Genomic DNA, 16,844 nt, shown 5'->3' on the forward strand with positions numbered 1-16,844 from the left:
CTGCATCACCAGATCCACCCCCAACTGTATCATCAAGTTTGCAGATGACACAACAGTAGTTGGCCTCATCAGCAACAACGATAAGTCACACTACAGAGAAGAGGTGAAAAATCTCGTGAAATGCTGTGAGATTAACAATCTGACATGGACAAGACAAAGGATATGATCATGGACTTCAGAAGGATCAGAAACGACAGCCCACCACTATACATCAAGAACCCTGTAGATCTCCAAATTCCTTGGAGTTGACTTAACTAGTGACCTATCATGGACTCAACATCTCATCACTTGCCAGGAAGGCACAACAGCAACTGTGCTTCCTGAGAAGACTGAAGCAGGCAAGACTACTGGCGCCATTATATCACTCTATCGAGAGCATCCTGGTGGGCTGCACCACAATATGGTATGATTCTTGCAGAGAAATGGATTGGAGATCAATCCACAGGACCATAAGAGTAGCAGAGAGGATCACTGGAGTTTCCCTTCCTTCCCCCCTCCCATCAACGTGATCTACTGAGATCATTGTCTGAAGAGGGTGTCCACCCTGCAGACAGTATATTTCAGCTGCTCTCATCGGTGAAGGAGTATCAGAGCCAGCACCACCAGGCTGAGGATCAGCTTCTTCCCATGGGCAAAGAGAATGCTGAATAACCAAAGAACTGCTCCCACTCAACATCTGAGACTCTCATTTGTACAAAACAATATGTATTTATCTTTATAGATATACTTGTCCTGAATATGTATTATTTGTTTGTATGTATGTAACGTCTAGTTGTGCATCTGCATGTTTTTGCACCGAGGATAGGAGAATGTTGTTTTGTCGGGTTATACTTCTACAATCAGATGATAACAAACTTGACTTGAGTTTCTGCTTGAAAAAGATGTTCATATCTTCTTTAAATCTTTCCCCATTCATTTTAAATCTATGTCTTCCTCTAGCCTGGACAAAGACAAAGACAATTCACCTTATCTAAGCCCCTTGTGATTTTATATACTTCAGTAAAGGTCATCCATCTTCAGTCTCCTACATTCCAGAGGAAAAAAAAGTATGATCCTATCCATTCTTGTCTTATAACTCAAGCCCTCCTATCCAGGTAACATCTTTGTGAAGCTTTTAATTTTAATTTATTTTTTAAATCTTAGTTTTAATTTCACCATTGACCTATCAATCTTGTATGTCTTTGGAATAGACAGTTAAATATGCAACTTTCATTATAATTACAACAAATAAAACTTATTTTGTTTCAATACAATGGTTAACCATCAAAGTATTTGCCACAAATTTTCTGTTTGAATAGAAGTTCTGGTTTTTAATGCATCAACATTTGACAGTAATGTTCAACTCAGTGTTGTGTAATAAAATGGAGATCAAAATGACTTCCACTTCTTATGTTTACCTCACCACTTGGACACTAGGAAATTTTTTTTTTGAAATATACTCCACAGTACCCTTGAAGAAAGGAAGAAGAAACCACTGGAATTCTAATATCTGACCAAAAACTGAGGCCATCTCACTCTTACCAACCAAAATATACGTAAGGCTGCCAGTTGGAACTGAAATTACAGAAATAGCTTGTGAGGAGTTCCACAAGATGCAAATGTACCAAAAATACACCACAACTAATCATCTCTCTTCCATACAACTTTTAAGGTCATATCCATTAGCTAAACTCAGTCTCCTCATAGCAATAATCAAATTCCATAGCCTAAAATTGAATTTACAATTGCCACTACAAACAATTGAAACAAACAATTATTTTTGGTAAACTTTGGAAATGTCTAAATGTCTGCAACTTACCAAATAGCAATATGAACTGTTTCATTTATTCCAAGCAATAGCAATTCAACACTATTAGCATTATGATGAATGAATGTCACCAATGTACTGTGTGATGCAACCACTGTATTGTTTGTATTGTTTGAGCTAGCCCACCCCCTTAACCTGTAACTCCTCCCTCCTGGAAATCCCTATAAAGGCTGTTACACCCAAACTTCTCCCTCAGTACCTGTCTTGGAACCAGGCCAGCAATATGTGAAATGTGTTGACGTCTTAAGGTGATTAAAGCCTATTAATCACAACTCTCTGTCTAATGTGATTGATTGATTGATAGCACTACATACTATAAACAGATTAATAAATTACTGATGAGGATGAGCAACCAAAAAGCATTAATTTAATGACTGGAACACTGCAAAGAAAAATAAATTGTGAATGAAGAGTCTGCACATATTAGGACCTGGAGCAACAATCTGCTAGAGGAAGTCTTGTGGGAGAAAAAGAATGGTCTACGCTTTAGGCCTCAGCCCTTCCTCAAAAGTTCTTCCTGCAAAATGTCTGTGTCTCTGCTGGTTGTCTTTATTAGACCCATAATAAAACTCTGGGGAAATTTGATCTCCCTAATGAAAAGGAGACCCCTTTCTGCTTTGAGAAATCTCATCAGCTATGTTTTATTGAAATGAAATAAACTGATACTTTGATAAAAATGGGAATGTAAAATGGTGGCTGATAAACCTGATGTAAAATAGTGATTTTAAGATTTAAGTAGAGTTATTCACTATTTCTAGAAGCAATAAAGAATACATATCCCACTCAAAGAACAGACTCTTGGTCACAATAATGAATAAATAATCAATAATGCTGTTTTATACTCTGTGGACTACATTAAAGTTTCTCAAAATAAAGGATCTCCTACCTCATCCAATTTTATTGCACAGTAAAAATAGGATTAAATCCTGATCTCAGATTTCTAGCAGACATTGGACATACATGTTTTAGTTGATAAACCCATCAAAACTATTTGCTATAAAGATAAAGATACATAAACAATGTTTCAGATTTGATCCCTTCAAGGAATGAGCAAAATTAGGCAGGCGCCTGAATGAAATGGTGGGGAGGAGGGGTTGGAGCACAGGCTCACGGACAAAAGGCAATAGGTGGATAAATAAGGGAGGGAATAACAGGAAACAGGGGGAGGAGAAAGCTATGAATGGAGAAGAAATGGGATGGAAAGGAGACACAGGGATAGGGAAGAGAGGGAGAATGGGAAGTGGTCTAGCAGAAACTAGAAATGTTGATGTAAATGCCATCGGTTGGAGAGTCCAAAGAAAATATTAGGTGTTGCTTCTTAAATTTACGAATGGTCCTGATTTGACAGTGCATGAGGCCAAGGACAGACATGTCAGCACAGGACTGGAGAGCTGAATTAAAATGGTTGGCCACTGGGAGATCATTGTCATTGAAGTGAACAAGCAAAGGTGCTCATCAAAGCAACCTCCCAATCTGCAACAAGTCTCTTCGATGTAGCAAAGACCACCACAAGAGCACCAGACGCAGTAGATGACTTTTGCAGATTCACAAGTATTATTTAACTTGGCGGGACTGTTTGGGGCCCCGAATGGTTGTGAAGGAGGGTGATGTGGGTGCCAATAAGGCACTTTCTGTGGTCACAAGGGAAGGTCTAAAGGGGAATTTAATGGGAGGGGATGAGTGAATGAGGGAGTCATGGAGGGAGCGGTCCCTACAGTAGGCAGAGAGGATAAGATGTGCCTGGAGGTGGGATCATATTGTAGTTGATGGAAATTGCAGAGGATAATATGTTGGAATGTGGAGGCTGGTGAGGTGGTAGGTAAGGACAAGGGGAATCCTGTTTTTGTTGGGTCTGGGGACAATGGGGACCAGGGCAGATGAGTGTGAAATGGAGGGGAAACTCATTTTTGGAAGACATTTTGCATGATCTGGACTGGAAATCTCTTCTTAGTAACAGATATGAAAGAGACAGAGAAATTGAGAGAGAGAATAGAATCCTTGCAGGGGAGTGTGTGTGAAGAAGTGTAGTCAAGGTAGTTCTGGGAGTTAGTCAGTTTGTAAAAAATCTTTGTATAAAATTTATCTCCTGAAATGGAGACAAGAGATCAAGAAAAGGGAAAGTGTCACCAGAGATGGACTAAGTGAATTTAAGCTATTTTTTTTCTACTGAATTTCAGTAAGAAATGGATACATTCTACCAAAATATCTGCCAATTTCTGAATTTCTCCAACTTTCCATCATTTCAGGCTGAAGAGAGAACTTCCTCTTCCCAGACTATAGAGATATCTTTCAAATAACATTGTAGAATGAATAATATCCACCTCTGACAATAGCCCTTAGGTTAAAGATATATCTAATCCAATACTCAAACATATATTGTAAATCTGGTTCCAATTTAGGAAATATTTTAATTTTAAAAAACTTTGTTTTATCTAGTGCTATCACTCATAATTAATTTTTCTACCATCAATAATTGATCAATCCCTCTCTATATGGAAAATCAAAGGTATTATTTCTTTTGCAAATTTATTTAAGGGTGTTTAATGTTTCTTGAATGGCTGGCAAGTAAATATGACTTACCAAATATTCATATTTTTTAGATATATAGTTTAGAAATTTCTTAAGTACTATATTACCATACTTTGCATTTGTCTATCCACCAGATCTAGTTAATATTATATTTCAATTGAATCCTTTTCAGAAAGGATTCATTGAAATTATATACATTATATTATTGAAATTATGTCCAGTGCTTAATGACAAGATTAAAAAGGCTTGAGAATTGGAACTTGCAAGACCCTTATTGGAGAATCTATGGGACAAGATTCTTAAAATGGTGAATACATTTTTAGTATGTGCCTGATGTTCATTAATCCAATTCAAAATGGTGCATCATGTTCACATGTCCAAAGATAAACTAGGTTGTATCTTTTCCAATATTAACCCTACTTGCGACAGATGCAAATCTGACATTGGCATATTGACACATATATTTTGGTCTTATTAAAAATTTCTTTCCAACAGATTTCTATCTTTTCAACTGTATTTCAGGAGGAACTACGACCCAATACAATAACTGCTCTTTTTGGGGTTAATGAACCAGACAGAGAGTTTTCTGTACCTGTGCAATAGGTTGTGGTCTTCTCTACATTGTTGGCTAGAAGAGCCGTCTTATTCAAATGGAAAGAGTCTAGACCTCCAACAGCATTTCAATGGTTCCCTCTTATTATGTCCTGTTTAAGTTCAGAAAAATTAGATACCATGTATATGATTCATCAATGAATATTGAAGATACATGGCAACCTTTTAAGTCTTATTTTCATTTGATGTTAATGTTTTTAATGTGATTAAATGTACCCACTCCTCCAGATGAGATACAGACTTTCCTTTGTTTTTTGCTTCACGGTATAGGAACATAGGAACATAGGAAGTAGGAACAGGAGTAGGCCAAAAATGGCCCATCGAGCCTGCTCCGCCATTCAGTACGATCATGGCTGATCTAATTTATGACCTAACTCCACCTACCTGCCTTCTCCCCATATCCCCTAATTCCTCTATCATGTAAAAATTTATCTAACCGAATTTTAAATATGTTTAATGAGGCAGCCTCAACCACTTCCCTTGTTAGAGAATTCCAAACATTCACTACTCTCTGGGAAAAACTATTTTTCCTCATCTCTGTCCTAAATCTACTCCCCCGAATCTTGAGACTGTGTCCTCTCGTTTTAGTTTCCCCGGCCAGCTCAAAAAACCTTCCTACATCTATCCTATCCATACCCTTCATAATCCTATATGTTTCTATAAGATCTCCTCTCATTCGTCTGAACTCGAGCGAATATAATCCTAGACGATTTAATCTTTCATCATAAGTCAACCCCTTCATTCCAGGGATCAACCTAGTAAACCTCCTCTGGACCGTCTCCAAAGCCAGTATATCCTTCCTCAAATATGGAGACCAGAACTGGACACAGTACTCCAGGTGCAGTCTCACCAGTACCTTATACAGTTGCAACATTACCTCCCTACTCCTGAATTCAATTCCTCTAGCGATAAAGGCCAACATTCCATTTGCCTTCTTAATAACCTGCTGCACCTGTAACCTAACTTTTTGCGATTCATGCACAAGCACTCCCAAGTCCCTCTGCACTACAGTATACTGTAGTTTTTCACCCTTTAAATAATATTCAGCTCTTTTATTTTTCTTGCCAAAGTGGATAACCTCACACTTACTAACATTGTACTCCATCTGCCAGACCTTTGCCCACTCATCCAGCTTAACTATATCCCTCTGCAGACTCTCCACATCCTCATTACAATTTGCTCTTTCACTCAATTTGGTGTCATCCGCAAACTTGGCTACACCACATTTTGTCCCCTCCTCCAAGTCATCAATGTAAATGATGAACAGTTGTGGGCCTAACACTGACCCCTGCGGCACCCCACTTACCACTCTCTGCCAACCTGAAAAACACCAACTTATCCCAACTCTCTGCCTCCTGTCAGACAACCAATTTTCAATCCAGGCCAATATACTTCCCCGGACTCCACTTTCCTGTCACTTACTGATAAGTCTCTTGTGCGGCACCTTATCAAACGCTTTCTGGAAATCCAAATATACAACATCAACCTGTTCCCCTCTATCCTCCGCACCCATTATATCCTCAAAGAATCCTAACAAGATTGTCAAACAAGATCTTCCCTTTCTAAAACCATGCTGTGTCTGCCTGATTGAACCCTTACGTTCCAAAAGTTTCACTATTTCATCTTTAATGACGGCTTCAAGCATTTTTCCAGCTACAGATGTCAAGCTAATTGGCCAATAATTTCCAGGCTTCTGCCTACATCCCTTCTTAAAAAAGTGGCGTGACATTTGCTGTCTTCCAGTCTGCTGGGACCTGCCCAGAATCCAAGGAATTTTGGTATATGACCACCAATGCATCAACTATAACTTCTGCCATTTCCTTCAGAACCCTTAGATGCATATCATCAGGACCAGGTGATTTGTCTGGCTTTAGTCCCATTAGTTTCTCCATCACTACTTCCTTTGTAACAACTATTTTATCATGGCCCTCCCCAACATTCGCATCCTTAACTCCGCACATGGGCATGCTGGACATGTCTTCCACCGTGAAGACTGACACAAAATATTTGTTTAGTGCCTCGGCCATTTCCTCATTTTTTGCTACCAGTTTTCCTTTCTCATCCTCCAAGGGTCCGATGTTAACTCTGGCCACCCTCTTCCATTTTATATATTTATAAAATTTTTTGCTTTCTGTTTTTATATTTTATGCCAATTTACTTTCATAATCCTTTTTCCCATTTCTTATTACCCACTTTGTAACCCCTTGTTGTCTCTTAAAGTTTTCCCAATCTTCCAGTTTCCCACTGCTCTTTGCAGCTTTGTATACCTGCGCCTTCAATTTTATACTCTCCTTTATTTCCTTTGTTAACAATGGTTGATTTTTCCCTCTCTTGCTGCCCTTTTTCCTGACCGGAATATATTTTTGTTGAGCATTACAAAATATTTCTTTGAAAATCTTCCACTGTTCCTCAACTGTTTCATCAATTAGCCTGTGCTCCCAGTCCACTCTGCCCAATTCCTCCCTCATCCTATAGGAGTCACCCCTGTTTAAGCATATTAGTTTTAGATCTAACTATTTCCCCTTCCATCTGAATGAGAAATTCAATTATACTATGATCGCTATTTCCCAGGTGGTCTCTGACTATTACATCATTTACTCTACCTATCTCTTTTTTTTTAAACTTTATTTAAAATTTTATGACATGAATAAAATAAAAATTACATTTAAAGAAATAATAAAAAATAAGATAATAAAAATTAGAATACTACATCATTAAACTACACAAATTAACCCCCCCAATAATTATAACACAACATTAATCATCTAATTTAAAATTAGTCCAACCCCCCCAAAATAAAGAGTGAAGAATTAATTAACAATGTTGTAAATAAAATAGAAAAAATCCCACTTACAAAAAAAAGGATAAAACTTAACAAAAAAAATTACTAACAACAAAAAAAATATCAATACTAAAATAATACCCTTAAACATATATTTAAATCAAACATAATACATGTATTTAACAAATGAAATCCACTTTAAAACTAAGTTCAAATATTAAAATCATATATCAACCACATATCTGTTATACAAAAAATCATAATTAATAATACATAAATACAGAATTTCCATTAATACCAAATTTCCTTTATAATTCATCGAGAGAACAAAAACATCCCTTAGAAAAACAATCAGATGAACTTATATAAAAAAAAGAAAAAAAAGAAAAAAGTTCAAACTCTTATAAAATTCTCCATATTCTTCATTTATAACATCTTCAAAATTCTCTATCGAAATTAACTTAATTTTATTAAACTCTTCTACATCAATGTATTTGTACTTAATTTTCTTCTTTTTCTTCTTATCACCTTTCCCCTCATCTACCTCTTCATCTAATTCAACATCCTCAATTTTGACTTATTATCTTCTGTGACATCATCCTCTTAAAAAAGAAAGAAAAAAGAGAAACCCCCCCCAAAAAAAGAGAAAAAAAAGGAGAGAAAAAAAACCTCCTAATTCCCTCTCAATTACAATCAGAAAACAAAAAGAGTTAAAAACAAAAATTATTTATTTAAAAAAAAATAAAAAAAACCTTCACTTCTTAACCCAAAAATTAAAAAGAAAAAAAAAACAGGTCGGAGGTCACAGCTACCTCCTCCTGTTTAAACCGCCCAAAGCGGTAACTCCCCCAAAATATTGGGTGTGAGATAACTCACAGGTAGCTGATGACTTCTGGAAACTAGTGCCCACCCAGTTCCCTCTCCCAACTCCCAATTCATTAAACTATCATCATTATTTAAACTATTTAAGCTCTTCTCAAAAAAAAAGATAAAATATTTATTTTTTTAAATCAACGTTACCACTTCGGTCACCATTGCTTCCATTTCTTTTAAAAATCTAGATCCCACCTTACATCTCTACTCTCTTTGGAGACCTTGAAGGACTACATCGTTCCTGAAACTGCATGATTGGTAGAGACTGAGCAAAGTCCATAACCTCTTTAGGATTGCCAAAGAACTTTGGCTAATGTCCATCCTAAAAAATCTTCAGTACCGCAGAATACCTGAATGCCTTATGTCATTTTTTCCACAACCGTTCTTTCACAGAATTAAATTCGCGTCGTTGAAACATAATTTCTTGACTCAAATCTTGATAGAAGAAAACAGGATTATTCTGAGCCATCAAAGGAGATCTATTTTGCTGGGCATTTCTAATAGCCGTACGTAAAATTGTCTCTCTGTCACAATAGTTTAAACAACGGATCAAAACAGATCTTGGATTCTGTCCTGAAAAAGATTTTCTTCTTAAAACTCTATAAGCACGTTCCAGTATTAAACCTTCAGGGAATTTATCCTGTCCTAACACTCGTGGAATCCATTCAGTAAAAAATTTTCTTGGATCTGGTCCTTCTATGCCTTCTGGCAAACCAACAATTTTCACGTTGTTCCGTCTAGATTGATTCTCCAAATAATCAACCTTTTTTGCTAAATTTTTAGTTTGGATCTGCAATGTTTTAATTATTCTATTTTCATCTTGCAGTTGATCCTGTGTATCGACTAAACCTTGATCACACATTTCAAATCTTTCAATGGTTTCAAGCTTAAAAGCTCCATTAATGACTTCCGCCATCACGTTAATCTTAGAAATAAGCAGGTTCACAAAATTAGCTAAGTGACTCGATACAGAATATATCTTATCTTCAAGATCCTTAACAGACATTTCAACAGAAGTAGATTCAGGCATAATGGGGTCTTGCTGTTCCTTAGAGACCACGGGATCTTCTGTCCCTTCCCTTAATTTAGTATCTTTTCTAGCAGTTTGACTTCATATAAAAATCCCTCTCAAAGTCCGCCCAGCAATGCCAGGAGACTGAAGATCAGAGTTATCTTTAAGCCAAATCTCTTTAATCATCTTCACTGAATCGATGTCTGGAAAAACCGTTGTAATTGAAGATGCATTTTGCAGCGCCACCACTGTAGCAGTCGAATGAAAGCTCTTTAACTCTCCAGCTGGTGGCGCCCCAGTTGATTCAACTGTCAAAGTCTGAGTAACAGCACTCACAGTGGCCGTTGTGTGAAATACTGGCACCCGTCCAGCTCTTTGGTCTGAAAGCTGTTGAATGCGACCTTCAAAGAGCCTCACCGGCTTAAAACGGAGTTTCAATGCCGAACTCTGTACGTCTTCCTCTGGATCCATTCTACGCTGAGTCCTGGCTTCTTGTAAACAAGTAGGCTCAGACAATTTCGGAAAATGTAGTTTTTTAACAGTCTGTTGATGTTTTCTTTTACCTTTTTTTTGCATATAAACCATTAGGCACTAATCCAACACCTCTTATTATTTAAAAACTTTTAATACAACTTTAACGGGCACTTAAAGACAAAACAATAAATCAGAGTCAGGAGAGGTCTGGAAGGCACGTCTGTTCCCTACACCATCTTGCCACGCCCCTACTCTACCTATCTCATTGCACAACACTAGATCCAGGAGAGCATTTTCTCTTGTGGATTCCTTAACATGCTGCTCAAGAAAGCTATCGCGGATGCATTCAATGAAGTCCTCTTCTAGTCTCCCACGACCAACTTGATTTTCCCAATCTATGTGGAAGTTAAAGTCCCCCATGACTACTGCCGTATCATTATTTGGGTGGAACTGAGGAGTAGGAAAGGAGAGGTTACACTTGTAGGGGTGTATTATAGACTACCCGGAGGGGACCGAGACCTAGAGGAGCAAATCTGTAGGGAGATAGTAGATATTTGTGATAAGCACAGGGTTGTAATTATGGGAGATTTTAATTTTCCACATATAGATTGGGAAACACATTCTGTGAAAGGACTGGATGGGTTAGAGTTTGTGAAATGTGTGCAAGATAGTTTTTTACAACAATATGTAGAGGTGCCGACCAGAGAAGGAGCAGTGTTAGATCTACTGTTGGCAAATGGGATGGGTCAAGTGACGGAGGTTAGTGTTGGCGAGCACTTCGGGTCCAGTGATCATAATGCCATCAGCTTCAATTTCATTATGGAAAGAGAGAAATCAGGGCCAAGGATTGAGGTTTTTGATTGGGGAAAAGCTAGATTTGAGGAGATGCGAAAGGACTTGCAGGGTGTGCATTGGGACAATTTGTTTTATGGGCAGGATGTAGTAGAGAGATGGAAGTCTTTTAAAGATCAGATTTTGAGAGTGCAAAAGCTTTATGTTCCTGTTAGGTTAAAAGGAGGGACAAAAGGTTGGAGAGAGCCGTGGTTTTCAAGGAATACTGGAAACTTGGTTCGAAGAAAAAGGGAGGCATACATTAGATATAAGAAGCATGGAGTTAAGGAGATGTTTGAAAACTACATTGAATGTAAGAGGAATCTTAAGAGAGGAATTAGGAAAGCTAAAAGAAGGTACGAGAAAACTATGGCAAGCAGGGTGAAAACTAATCCAAAAGAGTTCTACAAATATGTTAATGGTAAGAGGAAAGCTAGAGACAAAATTGGTCCCTTAGAAAATCAGAGCGGAAAACTGTGTGTGGAGCCTAGAGAAATGGGGGAGATATTGAACAGTTTCTTTTCTTCAGTAATCACTAAGGAGAAGGATATTGGGAGATGTGAGATAAAAAAAAGCAAATTGGGTAAATATGGGGAATATAGAGATTACAAAAGGTGTAGTTTTAAGGCTTTTGAAGAATATAAAGGTGGATAAGTCTCCGGGACCAGACGGGATCTTCCCCAGGACATTGAGAGAAGTGAAGGAGGAAATAGCAGAGGCTCTGGCGGTTATTTTCCAAATGTCATTAGATATGGGGATAGTGCCGGAGGATTGGCGCATTGCGCATGTGGTTCCGTTATTTAAAAAGGGTTCAAGGAGGAAGCCTGGCAACTATCGGCCTGTAAGTTTGACGTCTGTGGTAGGTAAATTAATGGAGAAAATTCTTAGAGATAGTACTTATAAACATCTGGATAGACAGGGTCTGATCAGGAGCACTCAACATGGATTTGTGGGAGGAAGGTCATGTTTGACCAATCTAATTGAATTTTTTGAAGAGGTGACTAGGAATGTGGATGAGGGTAGCGCAGTGGATGTTGTCTATATGGACTTCAGTAAGGCCTTCGAAAAGGTACCACATGGAAGGTTAGTTAGGAAGGTGCAGTCTTTAGGTATAAATTTTAAGATAGTCAAATGGATTGAACATTGGCTGAAAGGGAGAGGCCAAAGGGTGGTAGTGGATAATTGTCTGTCAGGTTGGAGGCCGGTGACCAGTGGTGTGCCTCAAGGATCTGTATTGGGCCCCTTGTTGTTCGTTATATACATTAATGATCTAGATGATGGGGTGGTGAATTGGATTAGTAAATATGCAGACGATACTAAGATAGGTGGAATAGTGGATAATGAAGGTTTTCAAGGATTGCAGAGGGATTTGGGCTGCTTAGAAAAGTGGGCTGAAAAATGGCAGATGGAATTTAATGCTGATAAATATGAGGTGCTTCATTTTGGTAAGAAGAATCAGAATAGGACATACGTGGTAAATGGGAGAGCATTGAGGAATACAGAAGAGCAGAAAGATTTAGGAGTAACGGTACATCGTTCCCTGAAGGTAGAAACTCACGTGAATAGGGTGGTGAAGAAGGCTTTTAGTATGCTGGCCTTTATCAATCATTGCATGGAATATAGGAGTTGGGAGGTAATGTTGAGATTGTATAAGACGTTGGTGCGGCCTAATTTGGAGTTCTGTGTGCAGTTCTGGTCGCCTAATTATAGGAAGGATATAAACAGAGTGGAGAGAGTGCAGAGAAGGTTTACCAGAATGTTGCCTGGGTTTAAGCATCTGGAGTATGGGGAGAGATTGGACAGATTGGGTCTTTATTCTTTGGAGCGTAGAAGGTTGAGAGGGGATTTGATAGAAGTATTTAAGATTATGAAAGGGATAGACAGAATGGATGTGGATAGACTATTTCCGTTAAGAGGAGGAAAGATTAAAACAAGAGGACATGATTTAAGAATTAAGGGGCAGAGGTTTAGAGGTAACATGAGGGGGAACTTCTTTACTCAGAGAGTGGTAGCCGTGTGGAATGATCTTCCGGGAGAAATAGTGGCGGCGGAGTCAATTGTATTATTTAAGAAAAGGTTGGACAGGTATATGGATGAGAAGAAGATGGAGGGTTATGGGCATTGTGCGGGGAGGTGGGACTAGAAAGGGGTGTTTGGTTCGGTGCGGACTAGAAGGGCCTAATGGCCTGTTTCCGTGCTGTAATTGTTATGTTATGTTATGTTATTATTACATGCCTCACTTATCTCTCTATTTATTTCCTGTGCCACTAAACTATTGTTATTTGGTGGGCGATAGATAACACCCACCAATAATTTTTTCCATTTGTTATTCTTTATCTCTACCCAAATGGACTCAACATTATGCTCTTTAGATCTTATATCATTCCTCACTACTGCCTGGAGCTCATCTTTGATTAAGAGTGCAACTCCACCTCCCTTACCATCCTGTCTATCTCTTTGTACCACCTGATACCCTTGAAAGTTTAATTCCCATTTAGGGTCACCTTGTAGCCATATTTCCGTGATGGCTACCAAATCATAGGCATGGGTATCGATTTGCGCCTCAAGTTCACTAACCTTATTTCTAATACTGCGGGCATTCAGATAAAGTGCCCTTATGCTCTTTATCCTTTTAATATCTAGTGACTTCTATAACCTTTTCTTTTGATTTTTCTGCCCACTATTTTTCTTTGTAATTTTCTTAAGACTATCATTGACCCGAAAACTCACTGCACCATCTGATTTTTTACTTTCTCCTCCCAACATTACTTTTCCTATTTTACTTTTCCTGGCAATTACTTTATCTTCCCTACCCTTTTTCCTATCACTCTGGTTCCCATACCCCTGCCAAATTAGTTTAAACCTTGCCCCACTGCTGTACCAAACATACTTGCCAAAATGTTGACAATTTTTGGATTTAGGTGCAACCCGTCCCTCTTGTAAAGATCATGCCTTCCCAAAAAGAGATCCCAATGATCCAAGAAGCCAAATCCTTGCCTTGTACACCAGCACCTCAGCCACACATTCATTTTCCTTATCCTTACATTCTTTTCATCACTTGGATTTTGAACGGGTAGTAATCCCGAGATCACCACCCTAGCGTTCCTGTCTTTCAGCTTTCGTCCCAGCTCACTGTAATCCCTTTTCATTACCTCCTCCCTTTTCTTGTCAATGTTGTTTGTACCCACATGTACCAAGACATTAGGCTGCTCTCCCTCTCCTCTCAGAATATTTTGGACCCGATTTGTGATATCTTGTACCCTTGCACCAGGGAGGCAGCACACCATACTTATCTGACTCATAGAACCTCCTGTCTGTACCCCTGACAATGGAGTCCCCAATAACTATTGCATTTCTCCTTTTCCTTTTTTGCACCACTCTGCCAGGCTCATTGCCATTGACCTGGTGCCCATGGCCATCTTCTGTCTGGTCATCTCCCTCAACAGAATCCAACACAACATAACTGTTGCTGAGTGGGATAGTCACTGGTGTGCTCTCCATTTTTCTTGCTTTTTTCTTTCCCCGCCTGACGGTTTCCCACTTACCTGACACGGGTTCTGGAGCATATATCGCCCTGAAAGTTGAGTCGATTAGCTCCTCATTCTCCCTTACAAGCCGCAGGTCATCAATCTGCAACTCCATATCCCTAATTCGCTCCCTTAGTAACTGCATCTCGGTACACCTGGTGCAGATGTGGCCATTTGGGAGAGTGGAGGTCACCCATTGTTCCCACATCTGACACCCAGTACAGAGCACTAACCCTATTGGCATGACTCTGAATACGAAGGCAAATAACTCAGCTTACCTTTTCTCCTTGCCTGCTTTTGCAGAAGCCTGATAAGCCAAAGCCAGGAAGTCTCACTCCTTCACTGCTCCACTCCTTCACTGCTCCACTCCTTCACTGCTCCACTCCTTCACTGCTCCACTCCTTCACTGCTCCACTCCTTCACTGCTCCACTCCTTCACTGCTCCACTCCTTCACTGCTCCACTCCTTCACTGCTCCACTCCTTCACTGCTCCACTCCATCACTGCTCCAATCCTTCACTGCTCCACTCCTTCACTGCTTCACTGCTCCACTCCTCGTTGGCCGCTCCCTCCCCTTTCACTCCTTTTATTGGCCCCTTGACCAATTAGCTCCTCCTCCACTGATTCACAGCCCGACTCTCTCTAAGCTCCTCCTCCGACTCCCAGCCGAACCAAGTCGGCCCAAGCCCCGGTTAGCCCCCGACTTTAATAGCTTACTTTCTCCTCACTTTCAGCAAGCTCCTCGTCTTCTGACTCACTTTCAGCAAGCTCCTCCTCCTCTGAGGCCGAACCAAGTATGAATCAAAAGCTACAAAATATATGTAACCCTCAAGATAAGCTGCTCAGATTTTTGTGGTTAGTTTTCTTTTTTTTCAATAGAGTAGGTTTGGTGGTTTTACATAATATATAGTATTTTTGATGTCTTTTCTGTCTTCACCCAGTGCAGTGGAGAGGGGACCGAGTTTATACTGTTTGATATATATACATAAGTATGCGATATTGTATTTTCAGTTTTGTTCCCTTTTCTTCATTGGTTTTTATAATAATAAAGTACAATAAAAAAGATTGAAAAAGAAAAAAAGAATAAAAATTCAATTAAAAGAGATAAGGTTTTTAAGAAACTCAAGGGCCTAAACGTTGACAAGTCACCAGGTCCTGGTGGACTGCATGCTAGGGTTTTAAATTAAGTGGCTGCAGATCTAGTGGACCCAATGGTTGAAAATTTTCATATCTCACCACACTCCAAGAGGATATGAGAAGATTGTTATAAAGCCATTCAAGATTGTAAAAACTAAGAGAAAGGCAGAAGGCAAACAACTACAGGCCAGTTATTTGCAAGATACTACAATCAATAATCAAAGAGGAAATAACTAACCAGAAAATGGAATATAATTAAATCAAATAAATTGGAAATCATTTTTTTGAGGGAAGGAGGGAGAAGAGGAGTGTAGTGGTGACAGGGGATTCGATAGTTAAGGGAACAGACAGGAGGCTCTGTAGAAGAGATCAAGTATCTCGGATGGTCTGTTGCTTCTCTGGTCCCAAGGTCCGAGATATCTCAGATTGAGTTCTCCCGATTCTAAGGAGGGAGCGTGAGCAGCCAGATGTCATAGTCCATGTAGGGTCGAATAACGTGAGTAGGAAGGGAGAGGATGTCCTGCTAGGAGAGTTTAGGAAGTTGGGTACAATGTTGAAGCACTTGACCTCCGGGGTAGTAATCTCAGGATTGCTACCCATGCCATGTGCTAGTGAGGCTAGAAGCAGGAAGATAATGCAGTTAAACACGTGGCTAAGGAGATAGTGCAGAATGGAGGTCTTCATGTTTATGGATAATTAGGCTTTGTTCCTGGGAAGGTGGGACTTGTCACGACAGGACGGTTTGCATCTGAACTGGAGGGAATCTAGCATCCTGCGGGTAGGTTTGTTAGTACTGCTCTGGGGGTTTAAACTAGATTTGCAGGGGGAGGGGAACCAGAGTGATAGAGCAGATAAGGAAGTGGAAGACAGTAATGGTCATGTGAGGACTGCATATAAAGACAGAAAGTAGAGGTTTGTACATGATAGAAATGATCTCAGATGCATGTATTTCAATGCGAGGAGTATTGTCAGTAAGGCAGATGATCTTAGGGTGTGGATTTGTACATGCTATTAATGAGACTTGGTTCATGAGGGGCAGGACTGGCAGCTCAATGTTTCAGGGTTCCGATGTTTCAGATGTGATGGGGGGAGGGATGAAAGGGGAAGGAGTGGCATTGCTAGTCAGGGAAAATATCACAGTTGTGCTTAGACAGCACAGTGGATTCACCTTCAGAGACCATATGGGTGGAGCGAAGGAACGGGAAAGGTGTGAGCACACTAATGGGCTTGTATTATAAAGCGCCCAATAGTCCAAGAGAAT

The 16,844-nt window shown here is 39.4% G+C and overlaps 1 protein-coding gene across 17 annotated transcripts in view; it reads right to left on the reverse strand.

Annotated features, from left to right (window-relative positions):
- Positions 1–16,844, reverse strand: part of dock3 (dedicator of cytokinesis 3) — a 939,092-nt gene that overhangs the window by 734,507 nt on the left and 187,741 nt on the right. Inside the window, exon 3 of one of the 17 annotated variants that reach the window (XM_069936841.1) lies at positions 4,929–5,040. The exons of the other annotated variants lie outside the window; for them this stretch is intronic. The gene's annotated coding sequence lies outside the window, so the exon portion shown is untranslated. The remainder of the gene's footprint in view (positions 1–4,928; positions 5,041–16,844) is intronic. 17 annotated transcript variants of the gene reach the window in all.

This window comes from Narcine bancroftii, chromosome 5 (assembly GCF_036971445.1).
Source record: "Narcine bancroftii isolate sNarBan1 chromosome 5, sNarBan1.hap1, whole genome shotgun sequence".
NCBI classification, from domain to species: Eukaryota; Metazoa; Chordata; class Chondrichthyes; order Torpediniformes; family Narcinidae; genus Narcine; species Narcine bancroftii.